Source organism: Patagioenas fasciata, chromosome 9 (assembly GCF_037038585.1).
Source record: "Patagioenas fasciata isolate bPatFas1 chromosome 9, bPatFas1.hap1, whole genome shotgun sequence".
In the NCBI taxonomy this organism is placed as follows: domain Eukaryota; kingdom Metazoa; phylum Chordata; class Aves; order Columbiformes; family Columbidae; genus Patagioenas; species Patagioenas fasciata.
Genome location: NC_092528.1, coordinates 660797 through 685944, shown reverse-complemented (window position 1 = coordinate 685944; position 25148 = coordinate 660797).

The window sequence follows — 25148 nt, the reverse complement described above, 5'->3', positions numbered from 1 at the left end:
CAAATCTAAACCAAAAATCTAAACCTAACCCCAAATCTAAACCTAACCCCAAATCTAAACCTAAAATCTAAACCTAACCCCAAATCTAAACCTAACCCCAAATCTAAACCTTAAATCTAAACCTAACCCCAAATCTAAACCTAAAATCTAAACCTAACCCCAAATCTAAACCTAAAATCTAAACCTAACCCCAAATCTAAACCTAACCCCAAATCTAAACCTAAAATCTAAACCTAACCCCAAATCTAAACCTAAAATCTAAACCTAAAATCTAAACCTAACCCCAAATCTAAACCTAAAATCTAAACCTAACCCCAAATCTAAACCTAACCCCAAATCTAAACCTAAAATCTAAACCTAAAATCTAAACCTAACCCCAAATCTAAACCTAACCCCAATTCTAAACCTAACCCCAAATGTAAACCTAAAATCTAAACCTAACCCCAAATCTAAACCTTACCCCAAATATAAACCTAAATCTAAACCTAACCCCAAATCTAAACCTAAAATCTAAACCTAACCCCAAATCTAAACCTAAAATCTAAACCTAAAATCTAAACCTCACCCCAAATCTAAACCTAATATCTAAACCTAAGCCCAAATGTAAACCTTACCCCAAATCTAAACCTAAAATCTAAACCTAACCCCAAATCTAAACCTAAAATCTAAACCTAACCCCAAATCTAAACCTAAAATCTAAACCTAACCCCAAATCTAAACCTAACCCCAAATCTAAACCTAAAATCTAAACCTAACCCCAAATCTAAACCTAACCCCAAATCTAAACCTAAAATCTAAACCTAAAATCTAAACCTAACCCCAAATCTAAACCTAACCCCAAATCTAAACCTAAAATCTAAACCTAACCCCAAATCTAAACCTAAAATCTAAACCTAACCCCAAATCTAAACCTAAAATCTAAACCTAACCCCAAATCTAAACCTAACCCCAAATCTAAACCAAAAATCTAAACCTAACCCCAAATCTAAACCTAACCCCAAATCTAAACCTTAAATCTAAACCTAACCCCAAATCTAAACCTAAAATCTAAACCTAACCCCAAATCTAAACCTAAAATCTAAACCTAACCCCAAGTCTAAACCTAACCCCAAATCTAAACGTAAAATCTAAACCTAACCCCAAATCCAAACCTAAAATCTAAACCTAACCCCAAATCTAAACCTAAAATCTAAACCTAACCCCAAATCTAAACCTAAAATCTAAACCTAACCCCAAATCTACACCTAACCCCAAATCTAAACCTAAAATCTAAAACTAACCCCATATCTAAACCTAAAATCTAAACCTAACCCCAAATCTAAACCAAAAATCTAAACCTAACCCCAAATCTAAACCTAACCCCAAATCTAAACCTAAAATCTAAACCTAACCCCAAATCTAAGCCTTACCCCAAATCTAAACCTAAAATCTAAACCTAAAATCTAAACCTAACCCCAAATCTAAACCTAAAATCTAAACCTAACCCCAAATCTAAACCTAACCCCAAATCTAAACCTAAAATATAAACCTAACCCCAAATATAAACCTAAAATCTAAACCTAACCCCAAATCTAAACCTAAAATCTAAACCTAACCCCAAATCTAAACCTAAAATCTAAACCTAACCCCAAATCTAAACCTAAAATCTAAACCTAACCCCAAATCTAAACCTAACCCCAAATGTAAACCTAAAATCTAAACCTAACCCCAAATCTAAACCTAACCCCATATCTAAACCTAAAATCTAAACCTAACCCCAAATCTAAACCTAACCCCAAATCTAAACCTAAAATCTAAACCTAAACCCAAATCTAAACCTAACCCCAAATCTAAACCTAACCCCAAATCTAAACCTTAAATCTAAACCTAACCCCAAATCTAAACCTAACCCCATATCTAAACCTAAAATCTAAACCTAACCCCAAATCTAAACCTAAAATCTAAACCTAACCCCAATTCTAAACCTAACCCCAAATCTAAACCTAAAATCTAAACCTAACCCCAAATCTAAACCTTACCCCAAATATAAAACTAAAATCTAAAACTAACCCCAAATCTAAACCTAAAATCTAAACCTAACCCCAAATCTAAACCTAAAATCTAAACCTAAAATCTAAACCTCACCCCAAATCTAAACCTAAAATCTAAACCTAAGCCCAAATGTAAACCTTACCCCAAATCTAAACCTAAAATCTAAACCTAACCCCAAATCTAAACCTAAAATCTAAACCTAACCCCAAATCTAAACCTAAAATCTAAACCTAACCCCAAATCTAAACCTTACCCCAAATATAAACCTAAAATCTAAACCTAACCCCAAATCTAAACCTAAAATCTAAACCTAACCCCAAATCTAAACCTAAAATCTAAACCTAACCCCAAATCTAAACCTAAAATCTAAACCTAAAATCTAAACCTAACCCCAAATCTAAACCTAAAATCTAAACCTAACTCCAAATCTAATCCTAACCCCAAATCTAAACCTAAAATCTAAACCTAACCCCAATTCTAAACCTAACCCCAAATCTAAACGTAAAATCTAAACCTAACCCCAAATCCAAACCTAAAATCTAAACCTAACCCCAAATCTAAACCTAAAATCTAAACCTAACCCCAAATCTAAACCTAAAATCTAAACCTAAAATCTAAACCTAACCCCAAATCTAAACCTAAAATATAAACCTAACCTCAAATCTAAACCTAAAATCTAAACCTAACCCCAAATCTAAACCTAACCCCAAATCTAAACCTAAAATCTAAACCTAACCCCAAATCTAAACCTAAAATCTAAACCTAACCCCAAATCTAAACCTAACCCCATATCTAAACATAAAATCTAAACCTAAACCCAAATCTAAACCTAAAATATAAACCTAACCCGAAATCTAAACCTAACCCCAAATCTAAACCTAAAATCTAAACCTAAGCCCAAATGTAAACCTTACCCCAAATCTAAACCTAAAATCTAAACCTAACCCCAAATCTAAACCTAACCCCAAATCTAAACCTAAAATCTAAACCTAACCCCAAATCTAAACCTAAAATCTAAACCTAACCCCAAATCTAAACCTAACCCCATATCTAAACATAAAATCTAAACCTAAACCCAAATCTAAACCTAAAATCTAAACCTAACCCGAAATCTAAACCTAACCCCAAATCTAAACCTAACCCCAAATCTAAACCAAAAATCTAAACCTAACCCCAAATCTAAACCTAACCCCAAATCTAAACCTAAAATCTAAACCTAACCCCAAATCTAAACCTAACCCCATATCTAAACATAAAATCTAAACCTAACCCAAATCTAAACCTAAAATATAAACCTAACCCGAAATCTAAACCTAACCCCAAATCTAAACCTAAAATCTAAACCTAAGCCCAAATGTAAACCTTACCCCAAATCTAAACCTAAAATCTAAACCTAACCCCAAATCTAAACCTAACCCCAAATCTAAACCTAAAATCTAAACCTAACCCCAAATCTAAACCTAAAATCTAAACCTAACCCCAAATCTAAACCTAACCCCATATCTAAACATAAAATCTAAACCTAAACCCAAATCTAAACCTAAAATCTAAACCTAACCCGAAATCTAAACCTAACCCCAAATCTAAACCTAACCCGAAATCTAAACCAAAAATCTAAACCTAACCCCAAATCTAAACCTAACCCCAAATCTAAACCTAAAATCTAAACCTAACCCCAAATCTAAACCTAACCCCAAATCTAAACCTTAAATCTAAACCTAACCCCAAATCTAAACCTAAAATCTAAACCTAACCCCAAATGTAAACCTAAAATCTAAACCTAACCCCAAATCTAAACCTAACCCCAAATCTAAACCTAAAATCTAAACCTAACCCCAAATCTAAACCTAAAATCTAAACCTAACTCCAAATCTGAACCTAACCCCAAATCTAAACCAAAAATCTAAACCTAACCCCAAATCTAAACCTAACCCCAAATCTAAACCTAAAATCTAAACCTAAAATCTAAACCTAACCCCAAATCTAAACCTAACCCCAAATCTAAACCTAACCCCAAATCTAAACCTTAAATCTAAACCTAACCCCAAATCTAAACCTAACCCCATATCTAAACCTAAAATCTAAACCTAACCCCAAATCTAAACCTAAAATCTAAACCTAACCCCAATTCTAAACCTAACCCCAAATCTAAACCTAAAATCTAAACCTAACCCCAAATCTAAACCTTACCCCAAATATAAAACTAAAATCTAAAACTAACCCCAAATCTAAACCTAAAATCTAAACCTAACCCCAAATCTAAACCTAAAATCTAAACCTAAAATCTAAACCTCACCCCAAATCTAAACCTAAAATCTAAACCTAAGCCCAAATGTAAACCTTACCCCAAATCTAAACCTAAAATCTAAACCTAACCCCAAATCTAAACCTAAAATCTAAACCTAACCCCAAATCTAAACCTAAAATCTAAACCTAACCCCAAATCTAAACCTAAAATCTAAACCTAACCCCAAATCTAAACCAAAAATCTAAACCTAACCCCAAATCTAAACCTAACCCCAAATCTAAACCTAAAATCTAAACCTAACCCCAAATCTAAACCTAACCCCAAATCTAAACCTTAAATCTAAACCTAACCCCAAATCTAAACCTAAAATCTAAACCTAACCCCAAATCTAAACCTAAAATCTAAACCTAACCCCAAATCTAAACCTAAAATCTAAACCTAACCCCAAATCTAAACCTAACCCCATATCTAAACATAAAATCTAAACCTAAACCCAAATCTAAACCTAAAATATAAACCTAACCCGAAATCTAAACCTAACCCCAAATCTAAACCTAAAATCTAAACCTAAGCCCAAATGTAAACCTTACCCCAAATCTAAACCTAAAATCTAAACCTAACCCCAAATCTAAACCTAACCCCAAATCTAAACCTAAAATCTAAACCTAACCCCAAATCTAAACCTAAAATCTAAACCTAACCCCAAATCTAAACCTAACCCCATATCTAAACATAAAATCTAAACCTAAACCCAAATCTAAACCTAAAATCTAAACCTAACCCGAAATCTAAACCTAACCCCAAATCTAAACCTAACCCGAAATCTAAACCAAAAATCTAAACCTAACCCCAAATCTAAACCTAACCCCAAATCTAAACCTAAAATCTAAACCTAACCCCAAATCTAAACCTAACCCCAAATCTAAACCTTAAATCTAAACCTAACCCCAAATCTAAACCTAAAATCTAAACCTAACCCCAAATGTAAACCTAAAATCTAAACCTAACCCCAAATCTAAACCTAACCCCAAATCTAAACCTAAAATCTAAACCTAACCCCAAATCTAAACCTAAAATCTAAACCTAACTCCAAATCTGAACCTAACCCCAAATCTAAACCAAAAATCTAAACCTAACCCCAAATCTAAACCTAACCCCAAATCTAAACCTAAAATCTAAACCTAAAATCTAAACCTAACCCCAAATCTAAACCTAACCCCAAATCTAAACCTAACCCCAAATCTAAACCTTAAATCTAAACCTAACCCCAAATCTAAACCTAACCCCATATCTAAACCTAAAATCTAAACCTAACCCCAAATCTAAACCTAAAATCTAAACCTAACCCCAATTCTAAACCTAACCCCAAATCTAAACCTAAAATCTAAACCTAACCCCAAATCTAAACCTTACCCCAAATATAAAACTAAAATCTAAAACTAACCCCAAATCTAAACCTAAAATCTAAACCTAACCCCAAATCTAAACCTAAAATCTAAACCTAAAATCTAAACCTCACCCAAAATCTAAACCTAAAATCTAAACCTAAGCCCAAATGTAAACCTTACCCCAAATCTAAACCTAAAATCTAAACCTAACCCCAAATCTAAACCTAAAATCTAAACCTAACCCCAAATCTAAACCTAAAATCTAAACCTAACCCCAAATCTAAACCTAAAATCTAAACCTAACCCCAAATCTAAACCAAAAATCTAAACCTAACCCCAAATCTAAACCTAACCCCAAATCTAAACCTAAAATCTAAACCTAACCCCAAATCTAAACCTAACCCCAAATCTAAACCTTAAATCTAAACCTAACCCCAAATCTAAACCTAAAATCTAAACCTAACCCCAAATCTAAACCTAAAATCTAAACCTAACCCCAAATCTAAACCTAACCCCAAATCTAAACCTAAAATCTAAACCTAACCCCAAATCTAAACCTAAAATCTAAACCTAAAATCTAAACCTAACCCCAAATCTAAACCTAAAATCTAAACCTAACCCCAAATCTAAACCTAACCCCAAATCTAAACCTAAAATCTAAACCTAAAATCTAAACCTAACCCCAAATCTAAACCTAACCCCAATTCTAAACCTAACCCCAAATGTAAACCTAAAATCTAAACCTAACCCCAAATCTAAACCTTACCCCAAATATAAACCTAAATCTAAACCTAACCCCAAATCTAAACCTAAAATCTAAACCTAACCCCAAATCTAAACCTAAAATCTAAACCTAAAATCTAAACCTCACCCCAAATCTAAACCTAATATCTAAACCTAAGCCCAAATGTAAACCTTACCCCAAATCTAAACCTAAAATCTAAACCTAACCCCAAATCTAAACCTAAAATCTAAACCTAACCCCAAATCTAAACCTAAAATCTAAACCTAACCCCAAATCTAAACCTAACCCCAAATCTAAACCTAAAATCTAAACCTAACCCCAAATCTAAACCTAACCCCAAATCTAAACCTAAAATCTAAACCTAAAATCTAAACCTAACCCCAAATCTAAACCTAACCCCAAATCTAAACCTAAAATCTAAACCTAACCCCAAATCTAAACCTAAAATCTAAACCTAACCCCAAATCTAAACCTAAAATCTAAACCTAACCCCAAATCTAAACCTAACCCCAAATCTAAACCAAAAATCTAAACCTAACCCCAAATCTAAACCTAACCCCAAATCTAAACCTTAAATCTAAACCTAACCCCAAATCTAAACCTAAAATCTAAACCTAACCCCAAATCTAAACCTAAAATCTAAACCTAACCCCAAGTCTAAACCTAACCCCAAATCTAAACGTAAAATCTAAACCTAACCCCAAATCCAAACCTAAAATCTAAACCTAACCCCAAATCTAAACCTAAAATCTAAACCTAACCCCAAATCTAAACCTAAAATCTAAACCTAACCCCAAATCTACACCTAACCCCAAATCTAAACCTAAAATCTAAAACTAACCCCATATCTAAACCTAAAATCTAAACCTAACCCCAAATCTAAACCAAAAATCTAAACCTAACCCCAAATCTAAACCTAACCCCAAATCTAAACCTAAAATCTAAACCTAACCCCAAATCTAAGCCTTACCCCAAATCTAAACCTAAAATCTAAACCTAAAATCTAAACCTAACCCCAAATCTAAACCTAAAATCTAAACCTAACCCCAAATCTAAACCTAACCCCAAATCTAAACCTAAAATATAAACCTAACCCCAAATATAAACCTAAAATCTAAACCTAACCCCAAATCTAAACCTAAAATCTAAACCTAACCCCAAATCTAAACCTAAAATCTAAACCTAACCCCAAATCTAAACCTAAAATCTAAACCTAACCCCAAATCTAAACCTAACCCCAAATGTAAACCTAAAATCTAAACCTAACCCCAAATCTAAACCTAACCCCATATCTAAACCTAAAATCTAAACCTAACCCCAAATCTAAACCTAACCCCAAATCTAAACCTAAAATCTAAACCTAAACCCAAATCTAAACCTAACCCCAAATCTAAACCTAACCCCAAATCTAAACCTTAAATCTAAACCTAACCCCAAATCTAAACCTAACCCCATATCTAAACCTAAAATCTAAACCTAACCCCAAATCTAAACCTAAAATCTAAACCTAACCCCAATTCTAAACCTAACCCCAAATCTAAACCTAAAATCTAAACCTAACCCCAAATCTAAACCTTACCCCAAATATAAAACTAAAATCTAAAACTAACCCCAAATCTAAACCTAAAATCTAAACCTAACCCCAAATCTAAACCTAAAATCTAAACCTAAAATCTAAACCTCACCCCAAATCTAAACCTAAAATCTAAACCTAAGCCCAAATGTAAACCTTACCCCAAATCTAAACCTAAAATCTAAACCTAACCCCAAATCTAAACCTAAAATCTAAACCTAACCCCAAATCTAAACCTAAAATCTAAACCTAACCCCAAATCTAAACCTTACCCCAAATATAAACCTAAAATCTAAACCTAACCCCAAATCTAAACCTAAAATCTAAACCTAACCCCAAATCTAAACCTAAAATCTAAACCTAACCCCAAATCTAAACCTAAAATCTAAACCTAAAATCTAAACCTAACCCCAAATCTAAACCTAAAATCTAAACCTAACTCCAAATCTAATCCTAACCCCAAATCTAAACCTAAAATCTAAACCTAACCCCAATTCTAAACCTAACCCCAAATCTAAACGTAAAATCTAAACCTAACCCCAAATCCAAACCTAAAATCTAAACCTAACCCCAAATCTAAACCTAAAATCTAAACCTAACCCCAAACCTAAACCTAAAATCTAAACCTAACCCCAAATCTAAACCTAACCCCAAATCTAAACCTAAAATCTAAACCTAACCCCAAATCTAAACCTAAAATCTAAACCTAAAATCTAAACCTAACCCCAAATCTAAACCTAAAATATAAACCTAACCCCAAATCTAAACCTAAAATCTAAACCTAACCCCAAATCTAAACCTAACCCCAAATCTAAACCTAAAATCTAAACCTAACCCCAAATCTAAACCTAAAATCTAAACCTAACCCCAAATCTAAACCTAACCCCATATCTAAACATAAAATCTAAACCTAAACCCAAATCTAAACCTAAAATATAAACCTAACCCGAAATCTAAACCTAACCCCAAATCTAAACCTAAAATCTAAACCTAAGCCCAAATGTAAACCTTACCCCAAATCTAAACCTAAAATCTAAACCTAACCCCAAATCTAAACCTAACCCCAAATCTAAACCTAAAATCTAAACCTAACCCCAAATCTAAACCTAAAATCTAAACCTAACCCCAAATCTAAACCTAACCCCATATCTAAACATAAAATCTAAACCTAAACCCAAATCTAAACCTAAAATCTAAACCTAACCCGAAATCTAAACCTAACCCCAAATCTAAACCTAACCCGAAATCTAAACCAAAAATCTAAACCTAACCCCAAATGTAAACCTAAAATCTAAACCTAACCCCAAATCTAAACCTAACCCCAAATCTAAACCTAAAATCTAAACCTAACCCCAAATCTAAACCTAAAATCTAAACCTAACTCCAAATCTGAACCTAACCCCAAATCTAAACCAAAAATCTAAACCTAACCCCAAATCTAAACCTAACCCCAAATCTAAACCTAAAATCTAAACCTAAAATCTAAACCTAACCCCAAATCTAAACCTAACCCCAAATCTAAACCTAACCCCAAATCTAAACCTTAAATCTAAACCTAACCCCAAATCTAAACCTAACCCCATATCTAAACCTAAAATCTAAACCTAACCCCAATTCTAAACCTAACCCCAAATCTAAACCTAAAATCTAAACCTAACCCCAAATCTAAACCTTACCCCAAATCTAAACCTAAAATCTAAACCTAACCCCAAATCTAAACCTTACCCCAAATATAAAACTAAAATCTAAAACTAACCCCAAATCTAAACCTAAAATCTAAACCTAACCCCAAATCTAAACCTAAAATCTAAACCTAAAATCTAAACCTCACCCCAAATCTAAACCTAAAATCTAAACCTAAGCCCAAATGTAAACCTTACCCCAAATCTAAACCTAAAATCTAAACCTAACCCCAAATCTAAACCTAAAATCTAAACCTAACCCCAAATCTAAACCTAAAATCTAAACCTAACCCCAATTCTAAACCTAACCCCAAATCTAAACCTAAAATCTAAACCTAACCCCAATTCTAAACCTAACCCCAAATCTAAACCTAAAATCTAAACCTAACCCCAAATCTAAACCTTACCCCAAATATAAAACTAAAATCTAAAACTAACCCCAAATCTAAACCTAAAATCTAAACCTAACCCCAAATCTAAACCTAAAATCTAAACCTAAAATCTAAACCTCACCCCAAATCTAAACCTAAAATCTAAACCTAAGCCCAAATGTAAACCTTACCCCAAATCTAAACCTAAAATCTAAACCTAACCCCAAATCTAAACCTAAAATCTAAACCTAACCCCAAATCTAAACCTAAAATCTAAACCTAACCCCAAATCTAAACCTAAAATCTAAACCTAACCCCAAATCTAAACCAAAAATCTAAACCTAACCCCAAATCTAAACCTAACCCCAAATCTAAACCTAAAATCTAAACCTAACCCCAAATCTAAACCTAACCCCAAATCTAAACCTTAAATCTAAACCTAACCCCAAATCTAAACCTAAAATCTAAACCTAACCCCAAATCTAAACCTAAAATCTAAACCTAACCCCAAATCTAAACCTAACCCCAAATCTAAACCTAAAATCTAAACCTAACCCCAAATCTAAACCTAAAATCTAAACCTAAAATCTAAACCTAACCCCAAATCTAAACCTTACCCCAAATATAAAACTAAAATCTAAAACTAACCCCAAATCTAAACCTAAAATCTAAACCTAACCCCAAATCTAAACCTAAAATCTAAACCTAAAATCTAAACCTCACCCCAAATCTAAACCTAAAATCTAAACCTAAGCCCAAATGTAAACCTTACCCCAAATCTAAACCTAAAATCTAAACCTAACCCCAAATCTAAACCTAAAATCTAAACCTAACCCCAAATCTAAACCTAAAATCTAAACCTAACCCCAATTCTAAACCTAACCCCAAATCTAAACCTAAAATCTAAACCTAACCCCAATTCTAAACCTAACCCCAAATCTAAACCTAAAATCTAAACCTAACCCCAAATCTAAACCTTACCCCAAATATAAAACTAAAATCTAAAACTAACCCCAAATCTAAACCTAAAATCTAAACCTAACCCCAAATCTAAACGTAAAATCTAAACCTAAAATCTAAACCTCACCCCAAATCTAAACCTAAAATCTAAACCTAAGCCCAAATGTAAACCTTACCCCAAATCTAAACCTAAAATCTAAACCTAACCCCAAATCTAAACCTAAAATCTAAACCTAACCCCAAATCTAAACCTAAAATCTAAACCTAACCCCAAATCTAAACCTAAAATCTAAACCTAACCCCAAATCTAAACCAAAAATCTAAACCTAACCCCAAATCTAAACCTAACCCCAAATCTAAACCTAAAATCTAAACCTAACCCCAAATCTAAACCTAACCCCAAATCTAAACCTTAAATCTAAACCTAACCCCAAATCTAAACCTAAAATCTAAACCTAACCCCAAATCTAAACCTAAAATCTAAACCTAACCCCAAATCTAAACCTAACCCCAAATCTAAACCTAAAATCTAAACCTAACCCCAAATCTAAACCTAAAATCTAAACCTAAAATCTAAACCTAACCCCAAATCTAAACCTAAAATCTAAACCTAACCCCAAATCTAAACCTAACCCCAAATCTAAACCTAAAATCTAAACCTAAAATCTAAACCTAACCCCAAATCTAAACCTAACCCCAAATCTAAACCTAACCCCAAATGTAAACCTAAAATCTAAACCTAACCCCAAATCTAAACCTTACCCCAAATATAAACCTAAATCTAAACCTAACCCCAAATCTAAACCTAAAATCTAAACCTAACCCCAAATCTAAACCTAAAATCTAAACCTAAAATCTAAACCTCACCCCAAATCTAACCCTAATATCTAAACCTAAGCCCAAATGTAAACCTTACCCCAAATCTAAACCTAAAATCTAAACCTAACCCCAAATCTAAACCTAAAATCTAAACCTAACCCCAAATCTAAACCTAAAATCTAAACCTAACCCCAAATCTAAACCTAACCCCAAATCTAAACCTAAAATCTAAACCTAACCCCAAATCTAAACCTAACCCCAAATCTAAACCTAAAATCTAAACCTAAAATCTAAACCTAACCCCAAATGTAAACCTTACCCCAAATCTAAACCTAAAATCTAAACCTAACCCCAAATCTAAACCTAAAATCTAAACCTAACCCCAAATCTAAACCTAAAATCTAAACCTAACCCCAAATCTAAACCTAACCCCAAATCTAAACCAAAAATCTAAACCTAACCCCAAATCTAAACCTAACCCCAAATCTAAACCTTAAATCTAAACCTAACCCCAAATCTAAACCTAAAATCTAAACCTAACCCCAAATCTAAACCTAAAATCTAAACCTAACCCCAAGTCTAAACCTAACCCCAAATCTAAACGTAAAATCTAAACCTAACCCCAAATCCAAACCTAAAATCTAAACCTAACCCCAAATCTAAACCTAAAATCTAAACCTAACCCCAAATCTAAACCTAAAATCTAAACCTAACCCCAAATCTACACCTAACCCCAAATCTAAACCTAAAATCTAAACCTAACCCCAAATCTAAACCTAAAATCTAAACCTAAGCCCAAATCTAAACCTAACCCCAAATCTAAACCTAAAATCTAAACCTAACCCCAAATCTAAAACTAACCCCATATCTAAACCTAAAATCTAAACCTAACCCCAAATCTAAACCAAAAATCTAAACCTAACCCCAAATCTAAACCTAACCCCAAATCTAAACCTAAAATCTAAACCTAACCCCAAATCTAAGCCTTACCCCAAATATAAACCTAAAATCTAAACCTAAAATCTAAACCTAACCCCAAATCTAAACCAAAAATCTAAACCTAACCCCAAATCTAAACCTAACCCCAAATCTAAACCTAAAATATAAACCTAACCCCAAATATAAACCTAAAATCTAAACCTAACCCCAAATCTAAACCTAAAATCTAAACCTAACCCCAAATCTAAACCTAAAATCTAAACCTAACCCCAAATCTAAACCTAAAATCTAAACCTAACCCCAAATCTAAACCTAACCCCAAATCTAAACCTAAAATCTAAACCTAACCCCAAATCTAAACCTAACCCCATATCTAAACCTAAAATCTAAACCTAACCCCAAATCTAAACCTAACCCCAAATCTAAACCTAAAATCTAAACCTAAAATCTAAACCTAACCCCAAATCTAAACCTAACCCCAAATCTAAACCTAACCCCAAATCTAAACCTTAAATCTAAACCTAACCCCAAATCTAAACCTAACCCCATATCTAAACCTAAAATCTAAACCTAACCCCAAATCTAAACCTAAAATCTAAACCTAACCCCAAATCTAAACCTAACCCCAAATCTAAACCTAAAATATAAACCTAACCCCAAATCTAAACCTTACCCCAAATATAAAACTAAAATCTAAAACTAACCCCAAATCTAAACCTAAAATCTAAACCTAACCCCAAATCTAAACCTAAAATCTAAACCTAAAATCTAAACCTCACCCCAAATCTAAACCTAAAATCTAAACCTAAGCCCAAATGTAAACCTTACCCCAAATCTAAACCTAAAATCTAAACCTAACCCCAAATCTAAACCTTAAATCTAAACCTAACCCCAAATCTAAACCTAAAATCTAAACCTAACCCCAAATCTAAAACTAAAATCTAAACCTAACCCCAAATCTAAACCTAACCCCAAATCTAAACCTAAAATCTAAACCTAACCCCAAATCTAAACCTAAAATCTAAACCTAAAATCTAAACCTAACCCCAAATCTAAACCTAAAATCTAAACCTAACCCCAAATCTAAACCTAACCCCAAATCTAAACCTAAATTCTAAACCTAAAATCTAAACCTAACCCCAAATCTAAACCTAACCCCAAATCTAAACCTAACCCCAAATCTAAACCTTAAATCTAAACCTAACCCCAAATCTAAACCTAACCCCATATCTAAACCTAAAATCTAAACCTAACCCCAAATCTAAACCTAAAATCTAAACCTAACCCCAATTCTAAACCTAACCCCAAATCTAAACCTAAAATCTAAACCTAACCCCAAATCTAAACCTTACCCCAAATCTAAACCTAAAATCTAAACCTAACCCCAAATCTAAACCTAAAATCTAAACCTAACCCCAAATCTAAACCTAAAATCTAAACCTAAAATCTAAACCTCACCCCAAATCTAAACCTAAAATCTAAACCTAAGCCCAAATGTAAACCTTACCCCAAATCTAAACCTAAAATCTAAACCTAACCCCAAATCTAAACCTAAAATCTAAACCTAACCCCAAATCTAAACCTAAAATCTAAACCTAACCCCAAATCTAAACCTAACCCCAAATCTAAACCAAAAATCTAAACCTAACCCCAAATCTAAACCTAACCCCAAATCTAAACCTAAAATCTAAACCTAAAATCTAAACCTAAGCCCAAATGTAAACCTTACCCCAAATCTAAACCTAAAATCTAAACCTAACCCCAAATCTAAACCTAAAATCTAAACCTAACCCCAAATCTAAACCTAAAATCTAAACCTAACCCCAAATCTAAACCTAACCCCAAATCTAAACCAAAAATCTAAACCTAACCCCAAATCTAAACCTAACCCCAAATCTAAACCTTAAATCTAAACCTAACCCCAAATCTAAGCCTAAAATCTAAACCTAACCCCAAGTCTAAACCTAACCCCAAATCTAAACGTAAAATCTAAACCTAACCCCAAATCCAAACCTAAAATCTAAACCTAACCCCAAATCTAAACCTAAAATCTAAACCTAACCCCAAATCTAAACCTAACATCTAAACCTAACCCCAAATCTACACCTAACCCCAAATCTAAACCTAAAATCTAAACCTAACCCCAAATCTAAACCTAAAATCTAAACCTAACCCCAAATCTAAACCTAACCCCAAATCTAAACCTAAAATCTAAACCTAACCCCAAATCTAAACCAAAAATCTAAACCTAACCCCAAATCTAAACCTAACCCCAAATCTAAACCTAAAATCTAAACCTAACCCCAAATGTAAGCCTTACCCCAAATATAAACCTAAAATCTAAACCTAAAATCTAAACCTAACCCCAAATCTAAACCTAAAAGCTAAACCTAACCCCAAATCTAAACCTAACCCCAAATCTAAACCTAAAATATAAACCTAACCCCAAATCTAAACCTAAAATCTAAACCTAACCCCAAATCTAAACCTAAAATCTAAACCTAACCCCAAATCCAAACCTAAAATCTAAACCTAACCCCAAATCTAAACCTAACCCCAAATCTAAACCTAAAATCTAAACCTAACCCCAAATCTAAACCTAACCCCAAATCTAAACGTAAAATCTAAACCTAACCCCAAATCTAAACCTAACCCCAAATCTAAATCTAAAATCTAAACCTAACCCCAAATCTAAACCTAAAATCTAAACCTAACCCCAATTCTAAACCTAAAATCTAAACCTAACTCCAAATCTAAACCTGAAATCTAAACCTAAAATCTAAACCTAACCCCAAATCTAAACCTAAAATCTAAACCTAACCCCAAATCTACACCTAACCCCAAATCTAAACCTAAAATCTAAACCTAACCCCAATTCTAAACCTAAAATCTAAACCTAACCCCAAATCTAAACCTAAAATCTAAACCTAACTCCAAATCTAAACCTAACCCCAAATCTAAACCTAAAATCTAAACCTAACCCCAAATCTAAACCTAACCACATATCTAAACCTAAAATTTAAACCTAACCCCAAATCTAAACCTAAAATCTAAACCTAACCCCAAATCTAAACCTAACCCCAAATCTAAACCTAAAATCTAAACCTAACCCCAAATATAAACCTTACCCCAAATATAAACCTAAAATCTAAACCTAACCCCAAATCTAAACCTAAAATCTAAACCTAACCCCAAATCTAAACCTAAAATCTAAACCTAACCCCAAATCTAAACCTAAAATCTAAACCTAACCCCAAATCTAAACCTAAAATCTAAACCTAACCCCAAATCTAAACCTAACCCCAAATCTAAACCTAAAATCTAAACCTAACCCCAAATCTAAACCTAACCCCAAATCTAAACCTAAAATCTAAACCTAACCCCAAATCTAAACCTAAAATCTAAACCTAACCCCAAATCTAAACCTAACCCCAAATCTAAACCTAAAATCTAAACCTAACCCCAAATCTAAACCTAACCCCAAATCTAAACCTAAAATCTAAACCTAACCCCAATTCTAAACCTAAAATCTAAACCTAACCCCATATCTAAACCTAAAATCTAAACCTAAAATCTAAACCTAATCCCAAATCTAAACCTAAAATCTAAACCTAACCCCAAATCTACACCTAACCCCAAATCTAAACCTAAAATCTAAACCTAACCCCAAATCTAAACCTGAAATCTAAACCTAACCCCAAATCTAAACCTAAAATCTAAACCTAACTCCAAATCTAAACCTAACCCCAAATCTAAACCTAAAATCTAAACCTAACCCCAAATCTAAACCTAACCACATATCTAAACCTAAAATCTAAACCTAACCCCAAATCTAAACCTAAAATCTAAACCTAACCCCAAATCTAAACCTAACCTCAAATCTAAACCTAAAATCTAAACCTAACCCCAAATCTAAACCTAAAATCTAAACGTAACCCCAAATATAAACCTAAAATCTAAACCTAACCCCAAATCTAAACCTAAAATCTAAACCTAACCCCAAATCTAAACCTAAAATCTAAACCTAACCCCAAATCTAAACCTAAAATCTAAACCTAAAATCTAAACCTAACCCCAAATCTAAACCTAAAATCTAAACCTAACCCCAAATCTAAACCTAAAATCTAAACCTAACCCCAAATCTAAACCTAAAATCTAAACCTAACCCCAAATCTAAACCTAACCCCAAATCTAAACCAAAAATCTAAACCTAACCCCAAATCTAAACCTAACCCCAAATCTAAACCTTAAATCTAAACCTAACCCCAAATCTAAACCTAAAATCTAAACCTAACCCCAAGTCTAAACCTAACCCCAAATCTAAACCTAAAATCTAAACCTAACCCCAAATCCAAACCTAAAATCTAAACCTAACCCCAAATCTAAACCTAAAATCTAAACCTAACCCCAAATCTAAACCTAAAATCTAAACCTAACCCCAAATCTACACCTAACCCCAAATCTAAACCTAAAATCTAAACCTAACCCCAAATCTAAACCTAAAATCTAAACCTAACCCCAAATCTAAACCTAACCCCAAATCTAAACCTAAAATCTAAACCTAACCCCAAATCTAAACCTAACCCCATATCTAAACCTAAAATCTAAACCTAACCCCAAATCTAAACCTAACATCTAAACCTAACCCCAAATCTACACCTAACCCCAAATCTAAACCTAAAATCTAAACCTAACCCCAAATCTAAACCTAAAATCTAAACCTAACCCCAAATCTAAACCTAACCCCAAATCTAAACCTAAAATCTAAACCTAACCCCAAATCTAAACCAAAAATCTAAACCTAACCCCAAATCTAAACCTAACCCCAAATCTAAACCTAAAATCTAAACCTAACCCCAAATGTAAGCCTTACCCCAAATATAAACCTAAAATCTAAACCTAAAATCTAAACCTAACCCCAAATCTAAACCTAAAAGCTAAACCTAACCCCAAATCTAAACCTAACCCCAAATCTAAACCTAAAATATAAACCTAACCCCAAATCTAAACCTAAAATCTAAACCTAACCCCAAATCTAAACCTAAAATCTAAACCTAACCCCAAATCCAAACCTAAAATCTAAACCTAACCCCAAATCTAAACCTAACCCCAAATCTAAACCTAAAATCTAAACCTAACCCCAAATCTAAACCTAACCCCAAATCTAAACGTAAAATCTAAACCTAACCCCAAATCTAAACCTAACCCCAAATCTAAATCTAAAATCTAAACCTAACCCCAAATCTAAACCTAAAATCTAAACCTAACCCCAATTCTAAACCTAAAATCTAAACCTAACTCCAAATCTAAACCTGAAATCTAAACCTAAAATCTAAACCTAACCCCAAATCTAAACCTAAAATCTAAACCTAACCCCAAATCTACACCTAACCCCAAATCTAAACCTAAAATCTAAACCTAACCCCAATTCTAAACCTAAAATCTAAACCTAACCCCAAATCTAAACCTAAAATCTAAACCTAACTCCAAATCTAAACCTAACCCCAAATCTAAACCTAAAATCTAAACCTAACCCCAAATCTAAACCTAACCACATATCTAAACCTAAAATTTAAACCTAACCCCAAATCTAAACCTAAAATCTAAACCTAACCCCAAATCTAAACCTAACCCCAAATCTAAACCTAAAATCTAAACCTAACCCCAAATATAAACCTTACCCCAAATATAAACCTAAAATCTAAACCTAACCCCAAATCTAAACCTAAAATCTAAACCTAACCCCAAATCTAAACCTAAAATCTAAACCTAACCCCAAATCTAAACCTAAAATCTAAACCTAACCCCAAATCTAAACCTAAAATCTAAACCTAACCCCAAATCTAAACCTAACCCCAAATCTAAACCTAAAATCTAAACCTAACCCCAAATCTAAACCTAACCCCAAATCTAAACCTAAAATCTAAACCTAACCCCAAATCTAAACCTAAAATCTAAACCTAACCCCAAATCTAAACCTAACCCCAAATCTAAACCTAAAATCTAAACCTAACCCCAAATCTAAACCTAACCCCAAATCTAAACCTAAAATCTAAACCTAACCCCAATTCTAAACCTAAAATCTAAACCTAACCCCATATCTAAACCTAAAATCTAAACCTAAAATCTAAACCTAATCCCAAATCTAAACCTAAAATCTAAACCTAACCCCAAATCTACACCTAACCCCAAATCTAAACCTAAAATCTAAACCTAACCCCAAATCTAAACCTGAAATCTAAACCTAACCCCAAATCTAAACCTAAAATCTAAACCTAACTCCAAATCTAAACCTAACCCCAAATCTAAACCTAAAATCTAAACCTAACCCCAAATCTAAACCTAACCACATATCTAAACCTAAAATCTAAACCTAACCCCAAATCTAAACCTAAAATCTAAACCTAACCCCAAATCTAAACCTAACCTCAAATCTAAACCTAAAATCTAAACCTAACCCCAAATCTAAACCTAAAATCTAAACGTAACCCCAAATATAAACCTAAAATCTAAACCTAACCCCAAATCTAAACCTAAAATCTAAACCTAACCCCAAATCTAAACCTAAAATCTAAACCTAACCCCAAATCTAAACCTAAAATCTAAACCTAAAATCTAAACCTAACCCCAAATCTAAACCTAAAATCTAAACCTAACCCCAAATCTAAACCTAAAATCTAAACCTAACCCCAAATCTAAACCTAAAATCTAAACCTAACCCCAAATCTAAACCTAACCCCAAATCTAAACCAAAAATCTAAACCTAACCCCAAATCTAAACCTAACCCCAAATCTAAACCTTAAATCTAAACCTAACCCCAAATCTAAACCTAAAATCTAAACCTAACCCCAAGTCTAAACCTAACCCCAAATCTAAACCTAAAATCTAAACCTAACCCCAAATCCAAACCTAAAATCTAAACCTAACCCCAAATCTAAACCTAAAATCTAAACCTAACCCCAAATCTAAACCTAAAATCTAAACCTAACCCCAAATCTACACCTAACCCCAAATCTAAACCTAAAATCTAAACCTAACCCCAAATCTAAACCTAAAATCTAAACCTAACCCCAAATCTAAACCTAACCCCAAATCTAAACCTAAAATCTAAACCTAACCCCAAATCTAAACCTAACCCCATATCTAAACCTAAAATCTAAACCTAACCCCAAATCTAAACCAAAAATCTAAACCTAACCCCAAATCTAAACCTAACCCCAAATCTAAACCTAAAATCTAAACCTAACCCCAAATCTAAGCCTTACCCCAAATATAAACCTAAAATCTAAACCTAAAATCTAAACCTAAACCCAAATCTAAACCTAAAATCTAAACCTAACCCCAAATCTAAACCTAACCCCAAATCTAAACCTAAATTATATACCTAACCCCAAATATAAACCTAAAATCTAAACCTAACCCCAAATCTAAACCTAACCCCAAATCTAAACCTAAAATCTAAACCTAACCCCAAATCTAAACCTAAAATCTAAACCTAACCCCAAATCTAAACCTAACCCCAAATCTAAACCTAAAATCTAAACCTAACCCCAAATCTAAACCTAACCCCAAATCTAAACGTAAAATCTAAACCTAACCCCAAATCTAAACCTAACCCCAAATCTAAATCTAAAATCTAAACCTAACCCCAAATCTAAACCTAAAATCTAAACCTAACCCCAATTCTAAACCTAAAATCTAAACCTAACTCCAAATCTAAACCTGAAATCTAAACCTAAAATCTAAACCTAACCCCAAATCTAAACCTAAAATCTAAACCTAACCCCAAATCTACACCTAACCCCAAATCTAAACCTAAAATCTAAACCTAACCCCAATTCTAAACCTAAAATCTAAACCTAACCCCAAATCTAAACCTAAAATCTAAACCTAACTCCAAATCTAAACCTAACCCCAAATCTAAACCTAAAATCTAAACCTAACCCCAAATCTAAACCTAACCACATATCTAAACCTAAAATTTAAACCTAACCCCAAATCTAAACCTAAAATCTAAACCTAACCCCAAATCTAAACCTAACCCCAAATCTAAACCTAAAATCTAAACCTAACCCCAAATATAAACCTTACCCCAAATATAAACCTAAAATCTAAACCTAACCCCAAATCTAAACCTAAAATCTAAACCTAACCCCAAATCTAAACCTAAAATCTAAACCTAACCCCAAACCTAAACCTAAAATCTAAACCTAACCCCAAATCTAAACCTAAAATCTAAACCTAACCCCAAATCTAAACCTAACCCCAAATCTAAACCTAAAATCTAAACCTAACCCCAATTCTAAACCTAACCCCAAATCTAAACCTAAAATCTAAACCTAACCCCAAATCTAAACCTTACCCCAAATCTAAACCTAAAATCTAAACCTAACCCCAAATCTAAACCTTACCCCAAATATAAAACTAAAATCTAAAACTAACCCCAAATCTAAACCTAAAATCTAAACCTAACCCCAAATCTAAACCTAAAATCTAAACCTAAAATCTAAACCTCACCCCAAATCTAAACCTAAAATCTAAACCTAAGCCCAAATGTAAACCTTACCCCAAATCTAAACCTAAAATCTAAACCTAACCCCAAATCTAAACCTAAAATCTAAACCTAACCCCAAATCTAAACCTAAAATCTAAACCTAACCCCAATTCTAAACCTAACCCCAAATCTAAACCTAAAATCTAAACCTAACCCCAATTCTAAACCTAACCCCAAATCTAAACCTAAAATCTAAACCTAACCCCAAATCTAAACCTAAAATCTAAACCTAACCCCAAATCTAAACCTAACCCCAAATCTAAACCTAAAATCTAAACCTAACCCCAAATCTAAACCTAACCCCAAATCTAAACCTAAAATCTAAACCTAACCCCAATTCTAAATCTAAAATCTAAACCTAACCCCATATCTAAACCTAAAATCTAAACCTAAAATCTAAACCTAATCCCAAATCTAAACCTAAAATCTAAACCTAACCCCAAATCTACACCTAACCCCAAATCTAAACCTAAAATCTAAACCTAACCCCAAATCTAAACCTGAAATCTAAACCTAACCCCAAATCTAAACCTAAAATCTAAACCTAACTCCAAATCTAAACCTAACCCCAAATCTAAACCTAAAATCTAAACCTAACCCCAAATCTAAACCTAACCACATATCTAAACCTAAAATCTAAACCTAACCCCAAATCTAAACCTAAAATCTAAACCTAACCCCAAATCTAAACCTAACCTCAAATCTAAACCTAAAATCTAAACCTAACCCCAAATCTAAACCTAAAATCTAAACGTAACCCCAAATATAAACCTAAAATCTAAACCTAACCCCAAATCTAAACCTAAAATCTAAACCTAACCCCAAATCTAAACCTAAAATCTAAACCTAACCCCAAATCTAAACCTAAAATCTAAACCTAAAATCTAAACCTAACCCCAAATCTAAACCTAAAATCTAAACCTAACCCCAAATCTAAACCTAAAATCTAAACCTAACCCCAAATCTACACCTAACCCCAAATCTAAACCTAAAATCTAAACCTAACCCCAATTCTAAACCTAAAATCTAAACCTAACCCCAATTCTAAACCTAAAATCTAAACCTAACCCCAAATCTAAACCTAAAATCTAAACCTAACTCCAAATCTAAACCTAACCCCAAATCTAAACCTAAAATCTAAACCTAACCCCAAATCTAAACCTAACCACATATCTAAACCTAAAATTTAAACCTAACCCCAAATCTAAACCTAAAATCTAAACCTAACCCCAAATCTAAACCTAACCCCAAATCTAAACCTAAAATCTAAACCTAACCCCAAATATAAACCTTACCCCAAATATAAACCTAAAATCTAAACCTAACCCCAAATCTAAACCTAAAATCTAAACCTAACCCCAAATCTAAACCTAAAATCTAAACCTAACCCCAAACCTAAACCTAAAATCTAAACCTAACCCCAAATCTAAACCTAAAATCTAAACCTAACCCCAAATCTAAACCTAACCCCAAATCTAAACCTAAAATCTAAACCTAACCCCAATTCTAAACCTAACCCCAAATCTAAACCTAAAATCTAAACCTAACCCCAAATCTAAACCTTACCCCAAATCTAAACCTAAAATCTAAACCTAACCCCAAATCTAAACCTTACCCCAAATATAAAACTAAAATCTAAAACTAACCCCAAATCTAAACCTAAAATCTAAACCTAACCCCAAATCTAAACCTAAAATCTAAACCTAAAATCTAAACCTCACCCCAAATCTAAACCTAAAATCTAAACCTAAGCCCAAATGTAAACCTTACCCCAAATCTAAACCTAAAATCTAAACCTAACCCCAAATCTAAACCTAAAATCTAAACCTAACCCCAAATCTAAACCTAAAATCTAAACCTAACCCCAATTCTAAACCTAACCCCAAATCTAAACCTAAAATCTAAACCTAACCCCAATTCTAAACCTAACCCCAAATCTAAACCTAAAATCTAAACCTAACCCCAAATCTAAACCTAAAATCTAAACCTAACCCCAAATCTAAACCTAACCCCAAATCTAAACCTAAAATCTAAACCTAACCCCAAATCTAAACCTAACCCCAAATCTAAACCTAAAATCTAAACCTAACCCCAATTCTAAATCTAAAATCTAAACCTAACCCCATATCTAAACCTAAAATCTAAACCTAAAATCTAAACCTAATCCCAAATCTAAACCTAAAATCTAAACCTAACCCCAAATCTACACCTAACCCCAAATCTAAACCTAAAATCTAAACCTAACCCCAAATCTAAACCTGAAATCTAAACCTAACCCCAAATCTAAACCTAAAATCTAAACCTAACTCCAAATCTAAACCTAACCCCAAATCTAAACCTAAAATCTAAACCTAACCCCAAATCTAAACCTAACCACATATCTAAACCTAAAATCTAAACCTAACCCCAAATCTAAACCTAAAATCTAAACCTAACCCCAAATCTAAACCTAACCTCAAATCTAAACCTAAAATCTAAACCTAACCCCAAATCTAAACCTAAAATCTAAACGTAACCCCAAATATAAACCTAAAATCTAAACCTAACCCCAAATCTAAACCTAAAATCTAAACCTAACCCCAAATCTAAACCTAAAATCTAAACCTAACCCCAAATCTAAACCTAAAATCTAAACCTAAAATCTAAACCTAACCCCAAATCTAAACCTAAAATCTAAACCTAACCCCAAATCTAAACCTAAAATCTAAACCTAACCCCAAATCTACACCTAACCCCAAATCTAAACCTAAAATCTAAACCTAACCCCAATTCTAAACCTAAAATCTAAACCTAACCCCAATTCTAAACCTAAAATCTAAACCTAACCCCAAATCTAAACCTAAAATCTAAACCTAACTCCAAATCTAAACCTAACCCCAAATCTAAACCTAAAATCTAAACCTAACCCCAAATCTAAACCTAACCACATATCTAAACCTAAAATTTAAACCTAACCCCAAATCTAAACCTAAAATCTAAACCTAACCCCAAATCTAAACCTAACCCCAAATCTAAACCTAAAATCTAAACCTAACCCCAAATATAAACCTTACCCCAAATATAAACCTAAAATCTAAACCTAACCCCAAATCTAAACCTAAAATCTAAACCTAACCCCAAATCTAAACCTAAAATCTAAACCTAACCCCAAACCTAAACCTAAAATCTAAACCTAACCCCAAATCTAAACCTAAAATCTAAACCTAACCCCAAATCTAAACCTAACCCCAAATCTAAACCTAAAATCTAAACCTAACCCCAATTCTAAACCTAACCCCAAATCTAAACCTAAAATCTAAACCTAACCCCAAATCTAAACCTTACCCCAAATCTAAACCTAAAATCTAAACCTAACCCCAAATCTAAACCTTACCCCAAATATAAAACTAAAATCTAAAACTAACCCCAAATCTAAACCTAAAATCTAAACCTAACCCCAAATCTAAACCTAAAATCTAAACCTAAAATCTAAACCTCACCCCAAATCTAAACCTAAAATCTAAACCTAAGCCCAAATGTAAACCTTACCCCAAATCTAAACCTAAAATCTAAACCTAACCCCAAATCTAAACCTAAAATCTAAACCTAACCCCAAATCTAAACCTAAAATCTAAACCTAACCCCAATTCTAAACCTAACCCCAAATCTAAACCTAAAATCTAAACCTAACCCCAATTCTAAACCTAACCCCAAATCTAAACCTAAAATCTAAACCTAACCCCAAATCTAAACCTAAAATCTAAACCTAACCCCAAATCTAAACCTAACCCCAAATCTAAACCTAAAATCTAAACCTAACCCCAAATCTAAACCTAACCCCAAATCTAAACCTAAAAT